The 25,245-nt window shown below is 41.2% G+C and overlaps 1 long non-coding RNA gene across 1 annotated transcript in view; it reads left to right on the plus strand.

Moving 5' to 3' along the window:
* Positions 1-25,245, plus strand: part of LOC129634060 (uncharacterized) — a 42,301-nt gene that overhangs the window by 8,426 nt on the left and 8,630 nt on the right. The window contains exon 2 of the long non-coding RNA XR_008705396.1: positions 3,941-4,100. This is a non-coding gene — a long non-coding RNA (uncharacterized LOC129634060). The remainder of the gene's footprint in view (positions 1-3,940; positions 4,101-25,245) is intronic.

Below are 25,245 nucleotides of genomic sequence, written 5' to 3' on the forward strand. Positions count from 1 at the left end.
ACACGACTGAAGCAACTTAGCACACAGCACTCATGCACAGACACACATAGTGGATGGTACTTAGAATTGTGGAAGTCGGTCAAGGTGTTGTATGAGACTATGACAACCTCCAATAGGAGAATCTCAGACCACCGGGGTTTTACTAGAGTTATTCTTCAACAGGAAGTTATTCTCCTTTACAGAAAGAGCTTTTGTTTTGCTACTGAGCCTGGATAAAAGTTAATTTCCTGGTTATGCAAAACCAGGTGACCATAAGCCCAGAGTTACTTATTATGATCTGCATATCTATTCTACTTAGCAAGCATCATCATGTGGAATTACATAAAGGTTAGGTCTCAGCAGGCTCCGAAGGCACAGATAAATTGTATCAGGATATGACTCACGTCTCATGCCTACTTCTGCCATAACATATTAAGCCAAATTCTCCAACACACAGAGGCTAAATATTAATACTCCCATCCCAAGCTGTGTCCTAGAGATGAAAACAAGTCCTGATTCAGACCAGCTTTAAGTGACAGAAGAAAGCACACATTCTCCTGAGACACAGAAAAAGCAGCCTATGATTTTGTTCTTGCTTGTAAACTGGATTATTGTAATGAGACCAGCACAATGCTGGGGAAAAAATTCAAAGCGAACAGCACAGAAAAATATAGAACATCAGGGGGTATGAATGAAGAATGTCATGAGAGAAAGAGATCAAAGGGTGGAAGGAAAAGGTAAAGAAGACTTGAGAAGAGTGTGAGAGGGCCCCATGGAAGGAAGAATAAAATGATATTCTATGTACCTCAATATAACAAAGGCCATATATGACACGCTCACAGTTAACATCACACTCTGTGATAACAAACTGAAAGCTTTTCCTCTAAGATCAGGAACATAATGAGGACGCCCCCTTTCACCATCTTTATGTGACATAATAATGAACACAGGATTGGAAGTCCTAGCCAGAGCAATTAGGCAAGAAAAAGAAATAAAAGGCATTCAAATCAGAAAGGAAGAAGTAAAATTGTAAGTATTTGCAGATGACTTGATATTATATATAGAAAACCCTGGAGACTCTACGAAAATACTGTTAGCACTAATAAGTAAATTCAATAAGGGTGGAGGATACAAAGTCAATATACAAAAGCCTGTTGCATTTCCATATACTCACAACAAACTATCAGAAAGACAAATTAAGAAAATGACCTCATTCACATTTGCAGCTCAGTTAACTCATTCCAGGTGGCTTTCTTGGTGGAATGCTTGGTAATTTTTCTGAAGGAATTTTGGGAGTAGAAGAAGGCATAGTAGAAATGATAGGAGTATCTAGGCATAATAAAAATCTTAGTAATGCTGATGTTCTTAGAGCTATGCAAGCTCCAGAAGTTATGAAGATTTTCCAGGATGGCCTAAAATCTTCCAAAAAAGTTGAAATAATGGAATAACCCAATGATTACCACCATGGGTTATGATATTGGTATATGTATATGATTTGAATTGTGCTACAGATGCAAAGAGTTGGACACAACTTAGTGACTGAACAGCAATAACAACAATACCATGTTGGTATTCCCACCAGATTTCCCTGGTTCCTTTCATTCTATTGCTTGGACCCAAGTCTTTAGTGAGTTTTGCTCTCAATAACCAGCACCTATAGCTTTTTTTTTTTTTTAACAGACTGTCTTTGGCAGGGTCTGGGAATTTCCTTGCCTCTAAGCCAATGACTGATGAATTTGGGAGTTGGAAAGCTCTATGCCCTTTGCCTGGGGTCAAACAGGGGCTGAGGTGCAAACTACACCCTAGAGATCTTCCTTGGGTAAACTGAACTGAATTTCTGTAAAACTTTGCCTGAAGCCATGCCTTTATTTGGCTTCCTTCCCTTCTTTTTCCTGCTTTCATCACTTTCTCACAAGTTTTCCCTTGGGATTACTTCATTCATAAATCTCCTGTATGGTGCTCTCTCCGAGTCATATTTGGGAGCTGTTGACTTAAGACACTTAAATGGATATGCTCAGTAAATGACCAGTTAAATTTGGAAGTCAAGCCTGACACCCTTAAACAAATAAAGCTTTTCCTGAAAGAAAAACAACTCAGATAAATGAAGTTCAGAATACTACAACCAGCAAACATCTGGTCTTCTAATCAAGTAACCTGGGGGACTTTAAAGATGATCCTTACAGCCTACCCCAAAGGAGCAGAAACATTTTAAAATTGATTTGCCATTGGGCTTTTTTGAGTATGCTTTCTTACTAAGAATTATAAAATTTATACACTTGTAATATGTGAAAAATATTTAAAACACCAATAAATGCAGCCTTTTTTCTTTACTAATGGCTTTGTTGGTTTCTTTGAATTGGTTGCTGTATGAGTTTGCTAGGGCTGCTGTAACAAAGTGCCACTGAGTGAGTGACTTAAGCAACAGAAATTAGTTTTTTCATAGTTCTGGAGGCTGGAAGTCCAAGACCAAGCTGTGGTTTGTTTTTTTCTAAGGTTTGGTTTTTCTCTAAGATGCCTCTCCTCAGCTTGCAGGTGACTTCCTTCTCACTGCGCCAATAGGTCCTTGGTGTCTCTGTACATGTTCACATTTCTTCTTATAAGGACGTCAGTCAGATCATATTAGACTCACCCTAACTGCTTCACTTCAACTTACTTTTTAGAAGGCCAAATATACTCACATTCTGAGGTACTGGGGGTTAGAACTTCAACATATGAATAAGGGGCACAATATAGTCCATAACCATTGCATATAGCATAAGAATTTTGAGTGTGAAATACTTCCTATTCTACTTTGAATCCGTTCAGTTCAGTCGCTCAGTCATGTCTGACTCTGCGACCCCATGAACCACAGCATGCCAGGCCTCCCTGTCCATCACCAACTCTGGGAGTCCACCCAAACCCATGTCCATTGAGTCGGTGATGCCATCCAACAATCTCATCCTCTGTCGTACCCTTCTCCTCCCACCTTCAATCTTTCCCAGCATCAGGGTCTTTTCCAATGAGTCAGTTCTTTGCATCACGTGGCCAGAGTATTGGAGTTTCAGCATCAGTCATTCCAATGAATACCCAGGACTGATCTCGCTTAGAATGGACTGGTTGGATCTCCTTGCAGCCCAAGGGACTCTCAAGAGTCTTCCCCAACAACACAGTGCAAGAGCATCAATTCTTCGGCACTCAGCTTCTTCACAGTCCAACTCTCACATCCACACATGACCACTGGAAAAACCATAGCCTTGACTAGACAGACCTTTGTCGACAAAGTAATGTCTCTGCTTTTGAATATGCTGTATAGGTTGGTCATAACTTTCCTTCCAAGGAGTAAGTGTCTTTTAATTTCATGGCTGCAGTCACCATCTGCAGTGATTTTGGAGCCCAGAAAAATAAAGTCTGACACTGTTTCCACTGTTTCCCCATCTATTTGCCATGAAGTGATGGGACTGGATGCCATGATCTTCATTTTCTGAATGTTGAGCTTTAAGCCAACTTTTTCACTCTCCTCTTTCACTTTCATCAAGAGACTACTCTGAATAGAAAACAGTTTAATCAAAGCAAAGCAAATATGATTCACTATCTACCTAGGTAAAACCAAGGTTTGGTTTAAGGCTATGGAGTTACCTCTATTTGTTATTAAACATGCTTTTGTTAAAAGCGTTTATTTTGATAATAAATAGTTGGGACCACTTGTGTAGAATTTGAGTGGGGATTTAAATTACTTACTGGGAATACAGCCATCTTTTTTTATAATTTTATGTTACGTAAGCCTTCCTGAAGAAATCAGGAATAGGCTGGCTTATAATTAAAATCTTACAGTGTGATTCTTTACTGTCTGAGCCACCAGGGAAGCCCTGTGGTAAAGGATATCATTTTATAATTATACAGTGGGGCTTATTTAATATCATGTAATCTCTTCTCTGTTCTTATCCAAAGCATAACCGAAGTATTTTGTTTTTTTTTTTTAAAGAGAGTGAAAAAGTGAGTGAAAGACAGTTGAAGGACTGTTGCAACCCTCACATGCAGGACTACTAGGCACTAAAATACTTACGTGTGACATTTTGAGTCACTCCAGATACCAAAGTGTGGCAGAAAGTAGCAAAGACATGGAGCAGTGAGCTGTGGCATAGGTAAGCCATTAATATTGCCTATAGTAGTAGCTTAGCTGGTAAGGAATCCGCCTGCAATGCAGGAGGCCCCGATTGGATTCCTGGGTCGGGAAGATGCACTGGAGAAGGGATAGGCTACTCACTCCAGTATTCTTGGGCTTCCCTGGTGGCTCAGCTGGTAAGGAATCTGCCTGCAATGCAAAAGGCCTGGGTTCAATCCCTGGGTTGGGAAGATCCCCTAAAGAAGGGAATGGCAACCCTCTCCAGTATTCTGGCCTGGAGAACTCCATGCACTGTCTGGGGTCACCAAGAGTCAGACACAACTGAGTGACTTTCACATACACACATCACAGACCTGTTGCAGAGAAAATGCCTGGAGTCATTACCCAGAATTTCCTTCCTCATTGTATCATGTAAATATTTCAACTAACTTCCTTATTTTTGTCTCTTTCCATCAAGATTGCATATGCATTTGTAATGTTGACTGAAAAAAAAAAAGTACAATCTAAAAGTTTGACAATTATGTTTTATTTGTTTTATTCCTCAGACAAAACTGAGGACATAAGTCTGGGACATTCTGAAGAGGTAATTGTTGAGCCAGGATATATATAACAATTTTTGAAGCAAAAATCAGGTAGTCAGAACATCTTAACATGTTAATCATAGAAAATTAGTCATCTCAAGTTAGTGAACTTAGTGCTTTCCTACACATGGGAAGATACAATAGTTTGGGCTCACTGAAATCATTCCTTTGATAGAACCTCAACTATCTGGGAGAAGGCAATGGCACCCCACTCCAGTACTCTTGCCTGGAAAATCCCATGGACGGAGGAGCCTGGTGGGCTGCAGTCCATGGGGTCACTGGGAGTCGGACACGACTGAACAACTTAACTTTCACTTTTCACTTTCATGCATTGGAGAAGGAGATGGCAACCCACTCCAGTGTTCTTGCCTGGAGAATCCCAGGGACGGGGGAGCCTGGTGGGCTGCCGTCTCTGGGGTCGCGCGGCGTCAGACACGACTGAGGCGACTTAGCAGCAGCAGCAGCAGCAGCAGCTATCTGGGGCCAGTATCCTGCGTTTTTCCCATCATGTGTCTCCCCGGAGTGTACCCTTGCGGGGTGGTACCACGGCTGATGGCGTGACAGCAGACATCCTGTTTCTGCCCTGAGTTCCTTCAGGGCTCACCATCAGGCCACTTCAATGTGATAGCTTGAGGGCTGCAACATCTTTTGTGTACTGATATGGCAAGGAACTTTTTTTTTTTCACTTACAGTCATTATTTTGTGGTTTTTAATACATCAGAATCAAATTGCTACAAAACCAAAATGAAAGGAATGGATATTAGCCAGGGGCCTTGGGGACTGGAGCGTGATTAAACAGGAGAGATTTTATTGACTTGGTCTGGGGAGCAGAATACTTTCGGTTGTACAAGGGTGAGTTGGTTCTAAGTTAGGCAGAGGCCTTTTGCCTTTGTGTGCTTTGTTCTGCTTTGGTTTTCGAACTGCAGGTCTGGAAGGTGGTAAGGTGACGTGCGGGGGATGTGTTTCTCTTCTCTTGGCTACTCCTGGCTGTAAGAGCCTTACAATTTGAGGGGATTTTTCACCCTGGGTGTCCTGGTAGGACACTGAGTATGCCTTAGCTCTGACTGCCGAAGCAGGAGAGTCAAGTACATTTAAATTCCTGGCAATGAGGGAGTGAGGTGATGGAGGTTTAGCCAGTAAGATACGTGCCACCAGGCTTTTGGGTCACGGGACAAGAGTCGCGGGTTTCACAGTTTTGAGTTGTCAGTAAGTGTGGAAGGATGACATCTGTGCTGTTAGTGTGAGAGTCCAGTGGCAGCCACACCAGCAGTGGTTGGTCTAACCTGAGTTCATTCTGTTGTGTGAACTCATGTCTTTTTTGAAACCAATCTCCCTTGGCTCAGCCCTTTTCTGAGCCTAGCTATCTGATCTTCCTGTGAATCTTGATAGTTACCCCCAGTTCTTCCAAATACACTGCTGTTTGCATCAGTTGGCTAATTTTTTGTTATTGGTTTTAGCAATATGTTTGGCTCATAAATTCTCCTTTAACATTTATCCTCACAGCTTTCTTTCCTAATGTTGTTGTTGTTACTGTTTAGCTGCTAAGTCGTCTCTGACGCTTTTTCGACCCCATGGACTTTGGCCCTCCAGGCTCCTCTGTCCGTGGGATTTCCCAGGCAAGAACAGTGGAGTAGGTTGCCATTTTCACCAAGAGTCAGACTCGACGGAGCAACTAAGCCTTTCACTTTCGTTTTTCTGCCTCTTTGGCCTCGTTCCTCTGTCCTCACCACTTCCTCATCCTTCCTGTTTACATCCATCTCAGGGCCTATTCTTCAGTCTTCACAAACTTCCTCATTTATTGACTTGTATATCATCTAAAGGACCTGTTGCAAATGTAATGTCTTAGGCTAACTGCAGCCACACTCCAAGGCTCAGCCCAAGCCTGGCCGTTCCTCGTTCTGTCTCAGCTCCATCTGAAACCATTCTGTCTCATCAGGATGTCTTTATCTCTGGACCTAAGCTCTCATCTGTGTATTTCAACACAGGTTCCATCCTTTCTACAAATATTCACGGTATCATTGTTACTCTAATCCATTTGTACTGAAGTCTCAGAAGCACCTTTGGTGCATTCCTAAAGCCCACCAATCTTCACCTTCAACGTTGCTCCTCTCTCTTCCTTTTCATCTCTCTATCACTTCTTCTTTGTCTTCATTTGACCTTAGGATAATTTCTAAAATAATTATATCTTTTTTTCTGATGAAATTTGCTCTAATTTTTCTTCCTCAAGGCAATATTCATGATCAAAAATATAATGACCATGATATGAATATTTAATAATTAGGTACTCATTTACCTTAAGATAAACTCTATCCTTGTTCAAATTATCATCATTTTATTCCAGCATGAATTACTTTGTGGGAAGCTTATTACTAAGCATTAAGTGTGAATAGACTATCTCATCGATACTATTGGGCATTGTAGGGGGATTTTTGGGACGATAAGGAGGTCAACATTTTGTACTATAGAGGACTTTGTTTTATTCTGAGTCAACGGATAAGATAGTCCCCCATAGCTATGAAATTGCATTTTAGAACTGGAAAGGACCTTAAAGGTTATTTAGGTCAATTTCCCCAATAAGTAAGAAAAATGAAACCAAAAAAAAAAAAAAGGTAAAGTCATTTGTCAAAAACAAAGCTAATATTTAACTCCCCACCACTTGCCTCCCATTCCTTTATTTTTATCGTTAAAATTGTGGTTAAAAAACACATAGCATAAAATGAACCATGTTATCTATTTTTTGTCTGCTTCACTTTAAAAAATTTTTGTCTCTATTGTTTATTTTTAATTGAATGAAAGATGCTTTAAATTCTATCAGTTCAGTTCAGTTGCTCAGTTGTGTCCAACTCTTTGTGACCCCCATGAATCACAGCACGCCAGGCCTCCCTGTCCATCACAAACTCCCAGAGTTCACTCAGACTCAAGTCTATCAAGTCAGTGATGCCATCCAGCCATCTCATCCTCTGTCGTCCCCTTCTCCTCCTGCCCCCAATCCCTCCCAGCATCAGAGTCTTTTCCAATGAGTCAACTCTTCGCATGAGGTGGCCAAAGTACTGGAGTTTCAGCTTTAGCATCATTCCTTCCAAAGAAATCCCAGGGCTGATCTCCTTTAGAATGGACCGGTTGGATCTCCTTGCAGTCCAAGGGACTCTCAAGAGTCTTCTCTAACACCACAGTTCAAAAGCATCAATTCTTTGGCGCTCAGCCTTCTTCACAGTCCAACTCTCACATCCATACGTGACCACAAGAAAAACCATAGCCTTGACTAGACGGACCTTTGTTGGCAAAGTAATGTCTCTGCTTTTGAATATGCTATCTAGGTTGGTCATAACTTTCCTTCCAAGGAGTAAGCATCTTTTAATTTCATGGCTGCAGTCACCATCTGCAGTGATTTTGGAGCCCAAAAAATAAAGTCTGACACTGTTTTCACTGTTTCCCCATCTATTTCCCATGAAGTGATGGGACCAGATGCCATGATCTTCGTTTTCTGAATGTTGAGCTTTAAGCCAACTTTTTCACTCTCCACTTTCACTTTCATCAAGAGGCTTTTTAGTTCCTCTTCACTTTCTGCCATAAGGGTGGTGTCATCTGCATATCTGGGGTTATTGATATTTCTCCCAGCAATCTTGATTCCAGCTTGTGTTTCTTCCAGTCCAGTGTTTCTCATGATGTACTCTATAGTAACTTATAATTTTTAGAAGTTTCAACATAATTTATACAATCCCATAATAACCCTTCTTCTTCCCCTTCCCCATGTTTTTCCCCTGCCCCCTTCTCTCTCCCCACGGGTAACTACCAGTTTGTTCTCTATGTCTGTGAGTCTGCGTTTTTGTTTTATTCACTAGTTGGTTGTATATTTTAGATCCCACATACAAGTGATATCTGCTTGATATCCTGATATCTGTCTTTCTCTGCCTGACTTATTTCACTTAGTATAATGCCCTCCAAGTCTATCCATGTTGCTCAAAATGCAAAATGTCATTCTTTTTCCATTCAGTCTGAGTAGTATTTTATTGTGAATATATATATGCATATATAGATCACATTTTTTTCACCTATTCATCTGTTGATGGACACTTAGGTTGATTCCATACCTTGGGAATTATAAATGCTGCTATAAACACTGAAGTACATGTATCTTTTCAAATTACTGTTTTTTGTTTCTTTCAGATATCTACCCAGGAGTGGAATTCTTGGATCAAAGAGTAGTTCTGTTTTTAATTTTTTGAGAAACGTCCATACTGTTTTCCATCTTGACTGCCCCAATTCCCATTCTCATCAACAGTGTATGAGGATTCCCTTGCCTCCACCTCATACCAACAATTGTTATTTGTGTTCTTTTCGATGATAGCCATTCTGACTGATGTGAGGTGGTATCTTGTGGTTTTGATTTGCACTTCACTGATGATTAGTGTTATTGAACACCTTTTCACATGTCTGTTGTCCATCTGCATTTCCTCTTTGGAAAAATGTTATTCAATTCTGCCCATTTTTTCAGTTGAGTTGTTTGTTTTTTGGTGTTTTTGGTATTGAGTTATGTGACCTGTTTATATCTGTTTGATATAATCCTTTATTCACCAAATCACTTGCATATATTTCTCCTTTTCGGTAGGTTTTTTTCCATTGCTCTGCAAAACCTTTTAAGTTTAATTAGATTCCATTTGTTTATTTATGCTTTTGTTTCCTTTACCTTAGGAGATGGATCAAAAATGATACTGCTGTGATTTATGTCAAAGAGCATTCTGCTTATGGTTTTCCTCTAGTTTTACAGTATCTAGTCTTACATTTAGATCTTTAATCCATTTTTTGCTTATTTTTGTACATAGTATTAGGGAATGTTCTAGTTTCACTCTTCTACATGTAGCTGTCTGATTTTTCCAGTACCCCTGGGACTGAAAAGAAAAGACTGTCTTTTCTCCATTATATTCTTGTTTCCTTTTGTTGTATATACTAATTGACCATAAGTGTGCTGGTTTATTTCTGGGCTATTTCTGTTCCACTGATCTGTGTATCTGTTTTTGTTTTTTTTTTTGGTTTTTTTTTTTTTTTTTGCCAATACCATATCGTTTTGATTACTGTAGCTTTGTAGTACAGCCTAAAGTCAGGGAGACAGTGATTCTTCCAACTCTGTTCTTCTTTTTCAAGCTTGTTTTGGGTATTTGGGTTTTTTTTTTTTTTTTTGTATTTCCATACAAATTTTAAAATTCTTTCCTCTAGTTCTGTGAAAAATGCCATTGGTCTATTGATAAGGATTGCATTAGTCCGTAGATTGCTTGGGCTTCCCAGGTGGTGCTAGTGGTAAAGAACCTGCCTGCCAATGCAGGAAAACGTGCTTTGGGTAATATGGTCATTTTAACAATGTCAATTCTTCCAACCCAAGAACACAGTATTCCTCTCCATGTTTGTGTCGTCTTCAAGTTCTTTCATCAGTGTCTTACCATTTGCTGAGTAGTAATCTTTTGCCTCTTTAGGTAGGTTTATTCCTAGGTATTCTATTCTTTTCCAGTCAATGATAAATGGAATTATTTCTTTATTTTCTCTTTTAGCTAGTGTTGTTAATGTATAGAAACAGATTTCTGTATTTTTCTGTATTTTGTATCCTGCAACTTTACCAAATTCACTGCTGAGTTTCTGGTGGTGTCTCTAGGATTTTCTATGTATAGTGTCTTGTCATTGCAAACTGTGACAGTTTTGTTTCTTCCTTTCCAATTTGGATTCCTTCTATTTGTTTTTCTTCTCTGACTGCTGTGGCTAGGAATTCCAGAACTATTGCATAAAAATGGTGATAGTTGACATCCCTGTCTTGTTCCTGATCTTAGAGGAAATACTTTCAGCTTTTCACCATTGAGCATGATATTAGCTGTAGGTTTCTTGTATATGGCTCTTATGATGTTATGTTTCCTCTATGCCCACTTTCTTGAGTCTTTTTTTTTATCATAAATAAATGTTGACTTTATCAAAAGCTTTTTCTGCATTTATTGAGATGCTCATATGGTTTTTATTCTTCAATTTATTGATGTGAAATATCAAATTGGTTTATTTGTGAGTGTTGAAAAATTCTTGCATCCCTGGAATAAATTCTGCTTGATCATGGTGTGTGATCCTTTTAAGGTATTGTTGCATGCAATTGGCTAGTCTTTTGTTGAGGATTTTTGCATCTATGTTCATCAATGATATTGTCCTGTAATTTCTTTTTTTGTGGTATCATTGTCTGGTTTTGGTATCCAGATGATGCAAATCTCATGGAATGAGTTCAGAAGTGTTCCTTTTTTTTTTTTTTTTGGACTAATTTCAGAAGGATAGAGATTAACTCTTCTCCAAGGGTTTGGAAAAATTCACCTGTGAAGCCATCTGCTCCTGGCCTTTTGGTTTTGGGGAGTTTTGTTTTTTTTTTAATTATTGATTCAATTTCAATACTGGTTATTGAACTGTTCATATTTTCTATTTTTGGTTTGATTTTTGGAGATTGTACTTTTCTAGCAATTTGTCCATTTTATTGGCATATAGTTGCTCACACATGTGTGTATGCTAAGTTGCTTCAGTCATGTCCAACTCTTTGCAACCCCATGGACTGCAGCCTGCCAGGCTCCTCTGTCCATGGGATACTCCAGGCAAGAAGACTGGAGTGGGTTGCCATGTCCTCCTCCAAGGGATCTTCCAGGTCCAGGGACTGAACCCATGTCTCTTATGTCTACCTGAATTGGCAGGCAGGTTCTTTACTACTAGCTCTACCTGGGAAGCCCATGTTGTTTATAGTAGTCTCTTATCCTCCTTTGTGCCAGGCTGGATGAAGCACAAGCTGGAATCAAGATTGCCGGGAGAAATATCAATAACCTCAGATACACAGATGATACCACCCTTATGGCAGGAAGCAAAGAAGAGCTAAAGAGCTTCTTGATGAAAGTGAAAGTGGAGAGTGAAAAAGTTGGCTTAAAGCTCAATTCTAACATCATGGCATCCGGTCCCATCACTTCATGACAAATAGATGGGGAAACACTGAAAACAGAGATAGACTTTACTTTTTCAGGCTCCAAAATCACTGCAGATTATGACTGCAGCCATGAAATTAAAAGACGCTTGCTCCTTGAAATTAAAGCAATGACTAACCTAGACAGCATATTTAAAAGCAGAGACATTACTTTACCAACAAAGGTCTGTCTAGTCAAGCTATGAAACATTTTCTCTAGCTATTTTCCTATAATGTGATATTGATCAGATCAAATTAAGTTTGAAAAAAAATCAACTAAAGTGTGTTTATTGTTTGTCTGTGATCATGGCTGTATGGACGAACTATGAGCCAGAATCTAATCAGAAAAAAAGAGGGAGGGATTCATTTACTCATAGATGTATAGATTTATTTAAAGTAAACCTCTAAGGCAGTGCTTTTCAAATTTTATTATTCATCACCTGAAGGGTTTGTTAAAACACAGATTTTTATCACTCTTCCCTCCACCTTTCTGATTCTGTAGTTTGGTGTTGAGTGTTCATTTCAAAGAAAATGAGAGTAATGTTGAAGCTGAATGTTCATAAGACCACAATTTGAGAACTACTGCCATGACTGATTTCGAGGAGCCTTAAAAGATACTGATACATTTGCACAAATTATAACTTCCCCAGGGAATATCAGTTCTGGTATATTTTAGAAAAGAGGCATTCGATTATTCCTACAAGAAATACCAGTTGAATATTCATATAATCCCGGCCCTATGCTAGGTGCTTGGGGTACAGATATAAATAAGACAGGGAGAAATACTGCCACCGTGATACCTAATGAAATGACAAGCTACCAATGAACATATACACAGAGTTGCTAAGGGCTGTATGTGGAAGTGTATGTATGAGGTTTAAGTGGGAAAAGTCTACACTGAGGACCTGGACCTGAAGAATGAGCATATTCTATGGGCAGAGAATAGGAGTAAGAACATTTCAAGAAGAGAGCTGGGTTTGGGGATGGACACTGTGTTTTCATAGGTGTACTCAGGTAACTGGAGCCTGGCATAGATGGATGGTAAGGAAGTGTGGGGGGGTGGGGCTTCCCATGTGCTCAGCTGGTAAAGAATCTGCCTGCAATGCAGGAGACCTGGGTTCAACCCCTGGGTTGGGAAGATCCCTGGAGAAGGGAGAGGCTACCCACTCCAGTATTCTAACCTGGAGAATTCCATGGGCTGTATAGTCCATAGGGTTGTAAAGAGTCAGACATGACTGAGCAACTTTCACTCTCAAAGAAGTAGGGGAACTGGTCTAGAATCAGGTTTTCACTCTGAAAATTAATTCCATGGGCCCTGGAGAGGTAGCTGAAGAGTCTAGGAAGAAAGTGATACAAATAGATTTGATCAGCAGCTTCATCAAGAGGTCAGAAGACCTACCTGAGAAATATTCTTTAGACAGGATAATCTGTATTTTGGAATTATATCTAGAATATTTTTCAGATAGACAAAACACCAGAGCATCCTAGAATAATCAAAGCACCAAATTCCTTCTCTTTAGCTAACTCTCAAGCCTCTGATTTGAGTTTTGAGGGAAAAGAAGGATGCATTTATTTCTATTCCAAGTCTGTTTTGGACTTTGAAAATATGGGTGGAGAGTTAATGGGTAGAAAGAAGGTATCAGAAAGGATGAAAGGAGAGGGAAATGGTATGGAAATGATACTGGGGATTGAACCGGTACAAAAGTGGCTGATAAACATTAATGCCGTGCAGACAAGTTTCCCATGTGCTCCTGGTCCTCTGAAACTGGTACCCAAGAAGGCCAAAGGCCATATCCAGTGGCCTGCACTGCCACCTGCAGGCAGAAGTCCTCAATAGCAACAATAAGTCTCCGCCTGAACTTCATCCTTAGCTTTGAACATAACCAGAACATGCGTTGTGTACGCCATCAGTTTGCTCTCAAGCTGGGTCATCATGTGACTTCTCAATTTTTAATATTTCCATCCAACTTTTAAATGACGATTTTTCATGATTCTTAAGAGGTACTTTTTTCCCCTGCGTGTTTACATTTCTGAAGTCAGGATGTGTCTTGGAATTGTCAGTTGAATTGGCAGATTTATTTTCCTTGGTGATACATGAAGGTGCAGCTTACAGCTGACGTCATTTGATACTTGGAGAAGCATGGCAGTATTTAGTTTGTGTATACGGAGGTGTGGCTGGATGGAAAAGACGTGGGCTTTTGAGTGTGTAAGGTCTGCTGCCAACCATGAATCTCGAATATTTCTTCTTTCTTAAATTCTGAATCTCTGCTATTTACCAGTTGTTTGATTTTTGGCAAGTTAATTATCTCTCTGAGTCTCAATTTCTTCATCCTTAATATTACGTATTTTAGATGGTTTTCTGAGAATTAAATGACGTAGTATACACAGTCCTTGAATAGTTTCTACCTGGTACCTTAAAGTACTCAATAAATAATGATTATCATTTCTAAATTAAATTTGCAAACACCTATAGCTGCCTCTGTTACTACCCAAGTGAAAAGGATCCAGACAAAAACACTGTTTATTTTTCCCCCAGAATGTGCTGTTGAATCGTGAATACAATGTGTGTGCTTTAATCCTTGGAATTTATGAGAACTACTGCTGAGTGGCTTGCTTGCTTTGTGTTGATAACAAAAGGCATGAGAGTCTATGGGGATGTTTATTTTAAATGCACCTATTGGAAAGTTTAAAGTCTTCAGCTGAACCTGCCTATCTTTGCCTACTATAATTCAAAACCTCTGGCCACCAAACCATGTTTTTCCCTGCGCCCTTAAAACTACCCCATCTGATTTCTGCTCTATTCTGATAAATCTTTAAGTGTAGAGCCCAGCCTTTTAAGTGAAACTGTCTTTCCAGTATTTAAGGTGGCTAAACATAAATGAAATCAAAATTGACGGTGATAGCAGGTAATGCTGTCGCTGCCCGCTGGACTCTGTTTGCAGCTCTCCCTAGCAATCACAGGATAAAATAAAGCCCCACGCTGAAGGGCAGCTCCTCTAATTGCTGCCATGGGATATAATCAGCCTTGTTTCGAAGCCTCCGTTAGCTCTGCAGGGGGGCAGAATCCCCTGTGGGGATGGAGCTTATAAAGATGTCTTGGAACAGGCTTTCATGTTTGCCAAGTGGCTGCCCCTTGAACTGTCTAATATCTTTTCTTTCTTAAACGATATGAAATGGTACAGTTCAAGTTCTCAGCTCATGTCCCGAGGAGACAGAAGCAGCAATAGAAAGAGGAAGAAATCAAAGCTTTTCCTGGTAGCTGCCCCTTGCTTTCTCTCCCTAGTACATCATTGCATTCCTGGAGCTTATGTTTGAAGGAGGAGTTGTAGAGGGAAGCATGGGGATCCTCAAATTCACCCCCTGCCCAGACCCTGCCTCTCTATGTCAGCTTGCCTCCCTTCCTTTCAATTTTACATTCACAGCATTTTTACGTAGGTATTAAGTTCATTTTCTATTAATACATTGGCATCTCATGTAGATTGACTTGCTGTTGTTGTTTAGTCACTAATTCGTGTCTGACTTTTTGCAATCCCATGGACTGTAGCCCACCTGTCCAGGCTCCTCTGTCCATGGGATTTCCCAGGTAAGAAAACTGGAGTGCATTGCCATTTCCTTTTCCAGGGGATCTTCCTGACCCAAGGATCAAACCCCAGTCTCCTGCATGACAGGCAGATTCTTTACCAAATGAGCCACCTGGGAATCCTTGAGTATCTTGCTAGTATGTGATAAAGTCATGGTTTTAATCCAGATTGATGGGATATCAACACCTGTGTGTATATTTGTGTGTGTGTGTGTGTGTTAATTGAACATTCCAGGGTGACCACTTTCTCACCCCAGCATAAACCACATCTTCATTCAAATCTACCCTCCACCTAGGCCAGGCTCCTCTGTCCATGGGATCTCCTAGGCATGAATATTGGAGTAGGTTGCTATTCCCTTCTCCAGGAGATCTTCCTGATCCAGGGATCCAACTCCTGTCTCCTGCATTAGCAGGTATATTCTTTACCACTGAGTCACCAGGGAAGTCCGTAGGTAGAATAGGTTTATACTATTAAATTATGTTCAGTTCAGTTCAGTCACTCAGTCGTGTCCGACTCTTTGCGACCCCATGAATCACAGCACGCCAGGCCTCCCTGTCCATCACCAACTCCTGGAGTTCACTCAAACTCACGTCCATCAAGTTGGAGATGTCATCCAGCCATCTCATCCTCTTTCGTCCCCTTCTCCTCCTGCCACCAACCCCTCCCAGCATCAGGGTCTTTTCCAGTGAGCCAACTCTTCGCATGAGGTGGCCAAAGTATTGGAGTTTCAGCTTCAGCATCAGTCCTTCCAATGAACACCCAGGACTGGTCTCCTTTAGGGTGGACTGGTTGGATCTCCTTGCAGTCCAAGGGACTCACAAGAATCTTCTCCAGCATCACAGTTAAAAAGCATCAATTCTTAAGCTGCTAATTTATTTACTTATGTTCTGCAACAGACTGGTGAGATAAAGCCATTAGGCCCATTTATAAATGACCCCAAAGAGGTGAAGAAACTTGTGCAAGGTTAGACAGATCGTACTTAGGGAAACTCATATCCTAGCCCAGATTTTACAATGATAAGTCCCACATGTTGCCAGTAAGGCACAACATCCCAGTGCATAAAAAGAACACACAAATATATCATTTCTAAGAATATCATATTTTGGTGGCCCCAAAGGCTAATACTTTAAGGTTTATACTAAAAAATGATGAATTGCTGAGTTGGGAGAGATGGTGATAATTATTTAATAAACTCTGAAGTTACTTTTCACCCAACGTGGGTTCTGATTTGCCAGTTTATGTACATCTTTGTCGATGTTTTCCTTTATCTGTATTGAAAATTATAAAAATTTAATTTAAGTACTCCATGAAATTTTGAGGGGACATCTAATAGATCTCTGAGGTCTTATGAGGCTTTCTTGTCCCCCTTGCTAAGATAATGAAATCATATAAATGGTGGGGGAAATGTTGAATATACTGCCCTGATCAAGGCTGCTGGGGAGGCAGGAAGAATTGTGTCTTGGCACTTTTTCTGTAGACGTTTATGACTGGAGCAAATCATGGTGTCCTTATACTGTCTGAAATGCTGATGTGGGCCAGAAAAATGACATTACTTAATGGCCTGTGACCACATCCTCCAAGGAGGGGCCGAGTGTGTCTTGGGAAGAGCTGGAAGGAGGCTGGGAAGCTAGAGACCTGGCGTTGAATTCCAGTGCATCCTCTCCCTGGGTTCATGACATCTGGTCCTTTCTCTCCTCATCGGTGAAGCCAGTCCAGTTGTCTCGACCCTGTAGGATGGTTGTGAATGTGAAATGAGATCATATTTGGGACCAGCTGCAGCATTTATTCTTCAGACCCACCTGCCGGGAGCCAGCGTGAGGAACTCCGCCCGTGGCAAGGTCATGAAGAAGGAGGCTCGGCATATGCAAAGGCGGAATCAAGCCTCAGGAGTCCCCCTGGAAATTCTCTAGCATCTACCCCCAAAACCAGAGTCTGCCTACTTTACTGCTTTGTGCTCTCACCTATACCTCTGACTTTATGGGGGGCTGTCCCCCACTACCTCTTTCGGAGAAGGAGTTAACTTAGAGCTCCAGTTACTAATAATTCCTGGGCGTGACAGGAGTGTTTCAACCTACAAACTCCTCTGAAGGTTCTCTAGCCTGCCTGACAGGCTTGTCCGGCCACATATGATTGCTCACAGCCTCCCAACTGTGAGAGGCACGAGATGCTCTAAACCTTCTAAAAACAGATTTTTTTGAGAAGTTAGGAAATTATTAGTGTAGTATAGTGGGCTGATTAGAAATTGTATTGGTGAAGGGTTTTTCATTTGTTTAGCCAATGTTTGCTGCTAAGTCTCCATATCCCCTGCCCTTATACACATTAATGAATATATAGAAGAAATAAGTATTAACCTTTGATATTAATCACGTTAGACTTTAGGCTAAGCAGATTCTTTCCTTAATTAAAACCCACTGCACCCTCACCCTATAGGAATATAACTTTATCACCACCTTCGGAAGGTGGCATCTGTTTTAAAAACAATCACCCCTGGAGAAATAAGTGTTCTGGTTGACTGATGGCTGTCACAAGGAGAGGGTCATAAATTGTCAGCAGGCCCCCTGGCCAGAAGATGATGTAACACCCCTAAGACCTCTGTATACATTTGTATGAAGCACGTGATTTTGATAAAAGTCAGGACTGCTGACCCTGCATGACTTTTGTATAACATCTCAGTGTATAAAAGCAGACCCTGGAAAATTAAAAATGGGATCAGTTCCTAGAAAGACTGGTCTTCCCATGTCATTCTTTCTCTCACCTTCTGGCTGAATTCCCATCTGGAGCGTGGAGGCTCGTCAAGCCTACTAATTATGCTGGGCTTCTAAGATCTGACCGGGGAGGCCTTAGTGTCTCCTCTCCTTTGGGAGAACGGGAAGATGCCTGCGGCATACGTAGGTGACGCAAATTCCTTGTCTGGAATTTTATTGGCTTTCCACATAAACCAAGTTATTCAGCCTCTTTTCTTCACTGAATTTCTTTGCTGAGCTAACCTTATTTAACCACTCTTTATATCTTTAATTAACTCTTAATTGGAAACAGTGTCAGACTTTATTTTTCTGGGCTCCAAAATCACTGCAGATGGTGACTGCAGCCATGAAATTAAAAGATGCTTACTCCTTGGAAGGAAAGTTATGACCAACCTAGATAGCATATTCAAAAGCAGAGACATTACTTTGCCAACAAAGGTTTGTCTAGTCAAGGCTATGGTTTTTCCTGTGGTCATGTATGGATGTGAGAGTTGGACTGTGAAGAAGGCTGAGTGCTGAAAAATTGATGCTTTTGAACTGTGGTGTTGGAGAAGACTCTTGAGAGTCCCTTGGACTTCAAGGAGATCCAACCAGTCCATTCTGAAGGAGATCAGCCCTGGGATTTCTTTGGAAGGAATGATGCTAAAGCTGAAACTCCAGTACTTTGGCCACCTGATGCGAAGAGTTGACTCATTGGAAAAGACTCTGATTCTGGGAGGGATTGGGGGCAAGAGGAGAAGGGGATGACAGAGGATGAGATGGCTGGATGGCATCACTGACTCGATGGACATGAGTCTGAGTGAACTCCGGGAGTTGGTGATGGACAGGGAGGCCTGGTGTGCTGTGATTCATGGGGTCACAAAGAGTTGGACACGACTGAGCGACTGATCTGATCTGATCTGAATTGATCTATTGTTTCCTGATTGCTGAAGCCATCTTCCCTTCGAAACCCCTGGATCCACTGGGGCTGGACCCTGGCACCCACCCAACTTTTATCATCCCCATTATACAGAAGAGGATCGAGAGGCTCAGCAAGAATAAGATCCCTGCTGAAGCCACAGTGCCCAACCTTGTCGGCACCAGGGACCAGTTTCCCTGAAGACAGTTTTTCCAGGGGTGAGGGTGAGGGTGATGGGAGCCGGGTGGGGGACGATGTGGTTCAGCAGAACTGTGAGTGTGATGGGAGTGGCAGGTGAATCTCGGTTCGCCTGGGGCTCACCTTGTGGGGGTGGGAGGAAGGGAGGGGGGCTGGGGACTCCTGTGCTAAAGGCTACCCGACTTTATATAAGTGGAGCCAAAATTAGAAACTGGACGTGGGTGGCTTAATGTCTGCACCATTTCCCTGCTCCTTAACTCTTTGAAATGCCCCACCCATCCTTTGCTCTCTTGAAACGTTCTGATTCCAAATGAGGTTTTCTGAGTAGACTGTCCATTGAGACGAGATGGGTACCCTGGTTACCCTGCCAAAGATGGTGCCCACTGCAACTGAATACACTGGCATCTGAGTTTATGTTTCAGCCACTCCTGAGTATGGCAAGTATAAATGACAGCCCCAATCTCAGCATCTCTGGCAAAGCTTTTAATCTAGTGGCTGAATCAAAAACAAACAAATGTGAGCCCAAGGGGACCCATACTGAGCTCTTCACTACATGTTTCCTATGACAGATCTGACGAGGCCCTTGAAGCATTCACAGTCATCCCACTGGCATTTAACAAGCAGAAATGTGGGGACTTGCCTGGTGGTCCAGTGGTTGAGACTCTGTCTTTCAGTGCAGGGGAAGCGGGTTTAATCCCTGGTCGGGGAGCTGAGATCCCACATGCCATGCAGCCAGAAAACCAAAACACAAAACAGAAGCAAAGACATGGGTGTGTGCTAAGTCACTTCAGTCATGTCTGACTCTTTGTGACCTTATGAACCAAAGCCCTCCAGGCTCCTCTGTCCATGGGTTCTCCAGGCAAAAATACTGGAATGGGTTGCCATGCACTCCTCCAGGGGATCTTCCTGACCCAGGAATCGAACCCTTGTCTCCTGCATTGGCAGGTGGGTTCTTTACCATTAGTGCCACCTGGGAAGCCCCAGTGATGAAGAATCTGCCTGCAATTCAGGAGGCTCAAGAGACGTGGGTTTGATCCCTGGGTCAGGAAAATCCCATGGAGAAGGAAAAGGCAACTCGTTCCAGTATTCTTGCCTGGAAAATTCCATGGATGGAGGAGCCTGGCGGGCTGTACTGAGCGACTGAGCACACACGAGCAGCATAGACATGGGACATGAGAGGGACTCTGGGCTCCCTAACATCATGGTCCTTAGTGTGGGGCGGACAGTGTTTCTGCTTCTCCTCTACCAGCCTGGGGGGCAGGGTGGCCAGAAGCTGTATCACTTCCCAGCAGTCCTGGAGCCCTTTCCACGTGGGGACGTTCAAGGCAGCCTCTTGGAGTCACAGAATGCTGACATAGAACCATAGCAAACCATCTTAGGAGCACAGCAGCTGGGGGAGGGAGACAATAAAAATTAAAGAATGCAATTTGAAAATATATATCAGACAAAGTAACAACTTAAAGATAGAAACTGGAGATAGAGTCAAGGTTTAAATTTAAATATTTATTGGGAGGCTCCAATAGTTTGGCCAACTGATGCAAAGAAGTGATTCCTTGGGAAAGACCCTGATGCTGGGAAAAATTGAAGGTTGGAGGAGAAGGGGATGACAGAGGAGGAGATGGTTAGATGGCATCACCGTCTCAATGCACATGAGTTTGAGTAAACCCCGGGAGTTGGTGATGGACAGAGAGGCCTGGCGTGCTGCAGTCCATGGGATCACAAAGAGCTGGACACGACTGAGTGAGTGAACTGAACTGGGAGGCTACTGGGGGAATGGCAGCCCACTCCAGTGTTCTTGCCAGGAAAATCCCATGGACAGAGGAGCCTGGAGGGCTATGGTCCACATGATTGCAAAGAGTCAGACACGACTGGAGCGACTGAGCACACACACACACATACTGGAACTTGAGCTTCAGCCCCTGACTTGAACCTAAGTCCCTCACTTGCATGGGTTGCATCTAACTCCCTAGGAAAGACCCCGCCATTGTGCCCATAAAGCAAAGTTATTTTATCCACCAACAGTAAGACCACTGCTTCTTCTCTCCTAGAGCAATCAGCCTTCCCATTTGCCTGGGAGGGATTGAAGCTGAATCTGGCTTCTGTACCCAGACACTGAATTAAATCTTGGAGGCAGAGCTTTGGGTGAAGTAGAAAAGAAAAGCCTTGTTGCTTTGCCAGGCAACGGGGACCACAGTGGGCTAATGCCCGCAAAACTTTGTGTCCCACCTGGAGGGGGTGGGGAGGAATTTTATGGTCATGGTTCAAAGATCAGCTGGTGGACATGCTTCTGATTGGTTGGTGGTGAGTTAAGTGGGAATCAGCATCATCAGCCTTCTGGTTCCAAGTAGTCTGGTGTCTACGTGCTTATGGGTGTGCGTGCATGCTCAGTCTTGTCTGACTCTTTGCGACCCCATGGACTGCAGCTCACCAGGTTTCCCCATCCATGGGATTTTCTAGGCAAGAATACTGGATTGTGTTGCCATTTCCTCCTCCAGGGGATCTTCCCGACTCAGGCATTGAACCCTTGTCTCCTGAATTGGCAGGCAGATTCTCTACCACTGAGCCACCAGCATACCTCTAATTTCTCCCATGTGATTGAGGTTTCAGTATCTGCAAAACAGCTCAAAGATATTGTTATAAATATCCCTTGAGGGAGAACCAAGACCTGTCCCAAGGTTGCACGACTGTTTCTTTTGACTGTTCCTCCCTTGTCTCCTCATCTCCTCCGTTTCCTTATTAGCAACTGTTGAACTTGGGAAAGGTCATGGAGGCTGAATGAAGCCTATTTCCTGTAATCAAGAAATGAGGATCACAGAAACGCTTTTGTACTCAGGAGCCCCACAGAGTCCTTCTTGCTGAGAGAGCTCCAGGGACCTTGAACTTTCAGTGCTAAAATCAGCACAGTTCCTGGCAAACTGGGACGACTTGGTCACTCTACTTTTCACTCTTCTTTTTCTTTCTATACCTTTCTTATCAGATGGCACTGGGAAAAAAAAAAAAAACACTCAAGGGTTTATGAGATCTGGCAGAGGGGAGGCAGAATAAGATTAAGTTTCTTTAGTTTAGGCTTAGTGGGGTATATATCTGTGGTTTATAATTATTTTGTGTTAAGTTAGTGGTGCCGGCCTGTAGATAGGACCAGCCCTTAGGAAGCTAGCACTGTCTACCACGCTGACCCACTCAGCATTCTCTCACTAGATACGTGACCATGGCTTGTACCACGCTCTAATCACATCCTACTGTGCCTGGCTCCAGAAGAACAAGGGGAATGGAGGAGAGACTAGGTTTGGAATACGTGGGGCCAGAACTCAATGTGTGGAAATGTCTTCAAATAATCAATCGTTCAATATACAATTGATAGTGGAAGATGGGATTCTCACTGAAGTATCAAATGTAGTCAAAAGGATAGTTCTCCCTTCCTACGAACTAACAGGAGAACACAATGTGTATGATTACAAAGGCACCATATTTTCTTTTTTATCATTGCTAGAATTGAATGAAATGCATTTTTCAGATTTCCTGTTTGAAATGACAACCACGTAGCGGTCCTACAGAGAATATTGATTGTGTCTGAACTCATGTGGTTTACACATCTTGACCGTCAATAAGAAACAATATTTGATCAGCTCTACTAAAGGGAAGACTTTTTATTCTCTCTGTAGAAAATATTATACAATTGCAGTTATATGGAGAGGTGATCAAAAAATATGAAACCAAAAAAATATAAGAAAGTGAAAGCACCATAGAGAGAGGTTAAGCTGTCAGTTACTAAAAATATTGTCATTCTTCTGGATTTGGGGAATGTTTCAGGTATTAACATTTTTAATGTAGTACATTTTTCATTTTAACTTAATATGTATTAAAATTCTATTTTTAAAATTAAATAATTTTAAATAAAGTATTAAAAATCAATGTATTAAAATTTTCATTCTGATGTGACTTCTTTTCACGTTTTGAACAAATATTCAACTTTGTATTTAATCTTTATGTTTGCATTTTTTCTTTAAAAAGATCTTTTGACAGTTAAAATTTTATGAAATTTTATAAATTTTTATGAAATTTTATAAAATTTTATGGATTATACCCTGATGAAAATGTATAGAAACCCTTTAAGAGCATATAGGAGTTTCTGTGCACATTTACGGCACTAGAATCTATCTTGGGAAATAGAGAATCCTAAAAGCATTAAAAGAAAAGCAAGCTTCTTTCTATAAATATTAGGTAAAAATATTTGTAAGGTGAAAGATGATTTCAACATAGCCAATAGAAAAATAGTAGATTTGGAAAAATATGTTTGCAACCCAGATAGCACAGAGTGTTAATGTCTCAACTATACAGAGATGTTGAAATTGATAAGAAGGAAATGCACAAACCAGTTGAAAAAACTGACAGAGGATATGAAGAAACAGCATTTGTTTCAAGCACATGTTTTAGACCAGAAGTCACATTTCCACAATTAATACAGCTTTCCTATCATACAGCCCCCAATGTCTGATAACAGTAAGTTAGAAAATGATGACATAAAAACCGGAAGAGCCTATTTACCTGGAAATGTGAAACACACATCTAAATAGTTCATGAGTCAAAGGCTTTCTCATGGAAATTAAGCAATTATTTAAAATTGGGCAATAATGAAAAGACGTATTAAATGCTGTAGGAATCTGCCTAAAGGTAGAATCTTTATTAGAAAAGAAGACGGAATGAATGAGCTAAGTGTCTACCTCAAGGAAAATTTTTAACAAAGATAATTTACCCAAAGAGGTCAGAAAGAAGAAAAAAATATGAGTACAAATTAGTAGGATAGAAAATTATTGTTCAAAAATCAGAGGTGCTTGTTTACCTTGAATTGATGAATAAAATGGAAAATTCTGATGCAACTGAGGCAGAAAAGAAAGAAAAGGTACAATTAAACAGTATTAAGAACTAGGGTGGGTGCACCGTTAGATACAATGCAGATACTAGTAAGAGCCCACTACGAATGAATTTATACTAATTAATTAAAAACTAAGATAAATTGATTACTTTCTAGAAATTATCTATTTGTTGTTATATTTATTCAATTTTCATGTTATATGTGTACATATATTTATAAAATTTTAAAAATGTGGGTCAAGAAGAAATAGAAACCAGAATTGACATTTGACCATTACATTTTTTAAAAAATCAGTAAATAAAAGTTTATCCCCCCAAATAATAAAAGGCTCTTCTGGATCAGATGTTTCTGCAAAAATCAAGAAATAAATTATCTGCATTTTATACATAATATTTCAGGGAGTTAGAGGAAAGCAAAAAGGCTCTATAATTCATTCTCTGAGGCTAGGGATAACACTGACACCAAACTGAGAAAGAACAGCATAAAAAATCTCCCCTGCGTTGGGAGCTTGGAGTCTTAGCCACATGACCATCAGGGAAGTTCATCAGGCAGGTTATATTAATGAATGAAGCAAAATGGCCAAAAAAAAAAAAAAAAAGGGTTCAGTAGTGTTCTGGGCAGGATGATTCTGTGAAGATCTGTTACTGAAGGAATTGTGGGAAAGCTGGCCAAATTGCACCAGATCTCCTAATTTTTCAAGACATGTCGATAACTCAGATTTTGATGTGAATTCTGTACATTTTTAAATGATGACTTTGGTGTGATGAGGCCAACCCTCTGTTGTCCAAATTAACGCATAGTCCAGGTGGATCCAAAGGCCCACAGTTTGATACCTGCAGGGTGGAGCTGGACCAGGTAGCTGACTCATCATTGTCATCTAGATGCTGGTGCCCAGGTAAGCTGCCCAGGTGAGCCACTCCTTCATCAAAAGGCTGCCTTCTGAGTCTGTTTGCAAAAAAGTGCTCTTTCTGCAAGCCTTTAAAAAAATTTTTATTATTTATTTATTTTTGACCGCCTGGGCTTCCTCTAGTTGCGCAAGTAGGGGCTACTCTCAGTGTGATGGCTCCTCAATACCTTGGCTTCTCTTGTTGCAGAGCAGGGCTCTAGGGTGCGTGGGCTCAGAAGCTGTGCCCTAGCTGCCCTGTGGCATGTGGAATCATCCCAGACTGGGGATCGAACCCGTGTCCCCTGCATTGCAGGCAGATTCTTTACCGTCTGAGCCACCAGGGAAGCAGGATACAGAACTAGGGGTCAGAATACATAAAACACTCCATTTAGAAATGGAGTGTTTATACACTTGACCCCTCCCGCATCCTTGAAAGTTT

Source organism: Bubalus kerabau, chromosome 19, assembly GCF_029407905.1.
Source record: "Bubalus kerabau isolate K-KA32 ecotype Philippines breed swamp buffalo chromosome 19, PCC_UOA_SB_1v2, whole genome shotgun sequence".
NCBI classification, from domain to species: domain Eukaryota; kingdom Metazoa; phylum Chordata; class Mammalia; order Artiodactyla; family Bovidae; genus Bubalus; species Bubalus kerabau.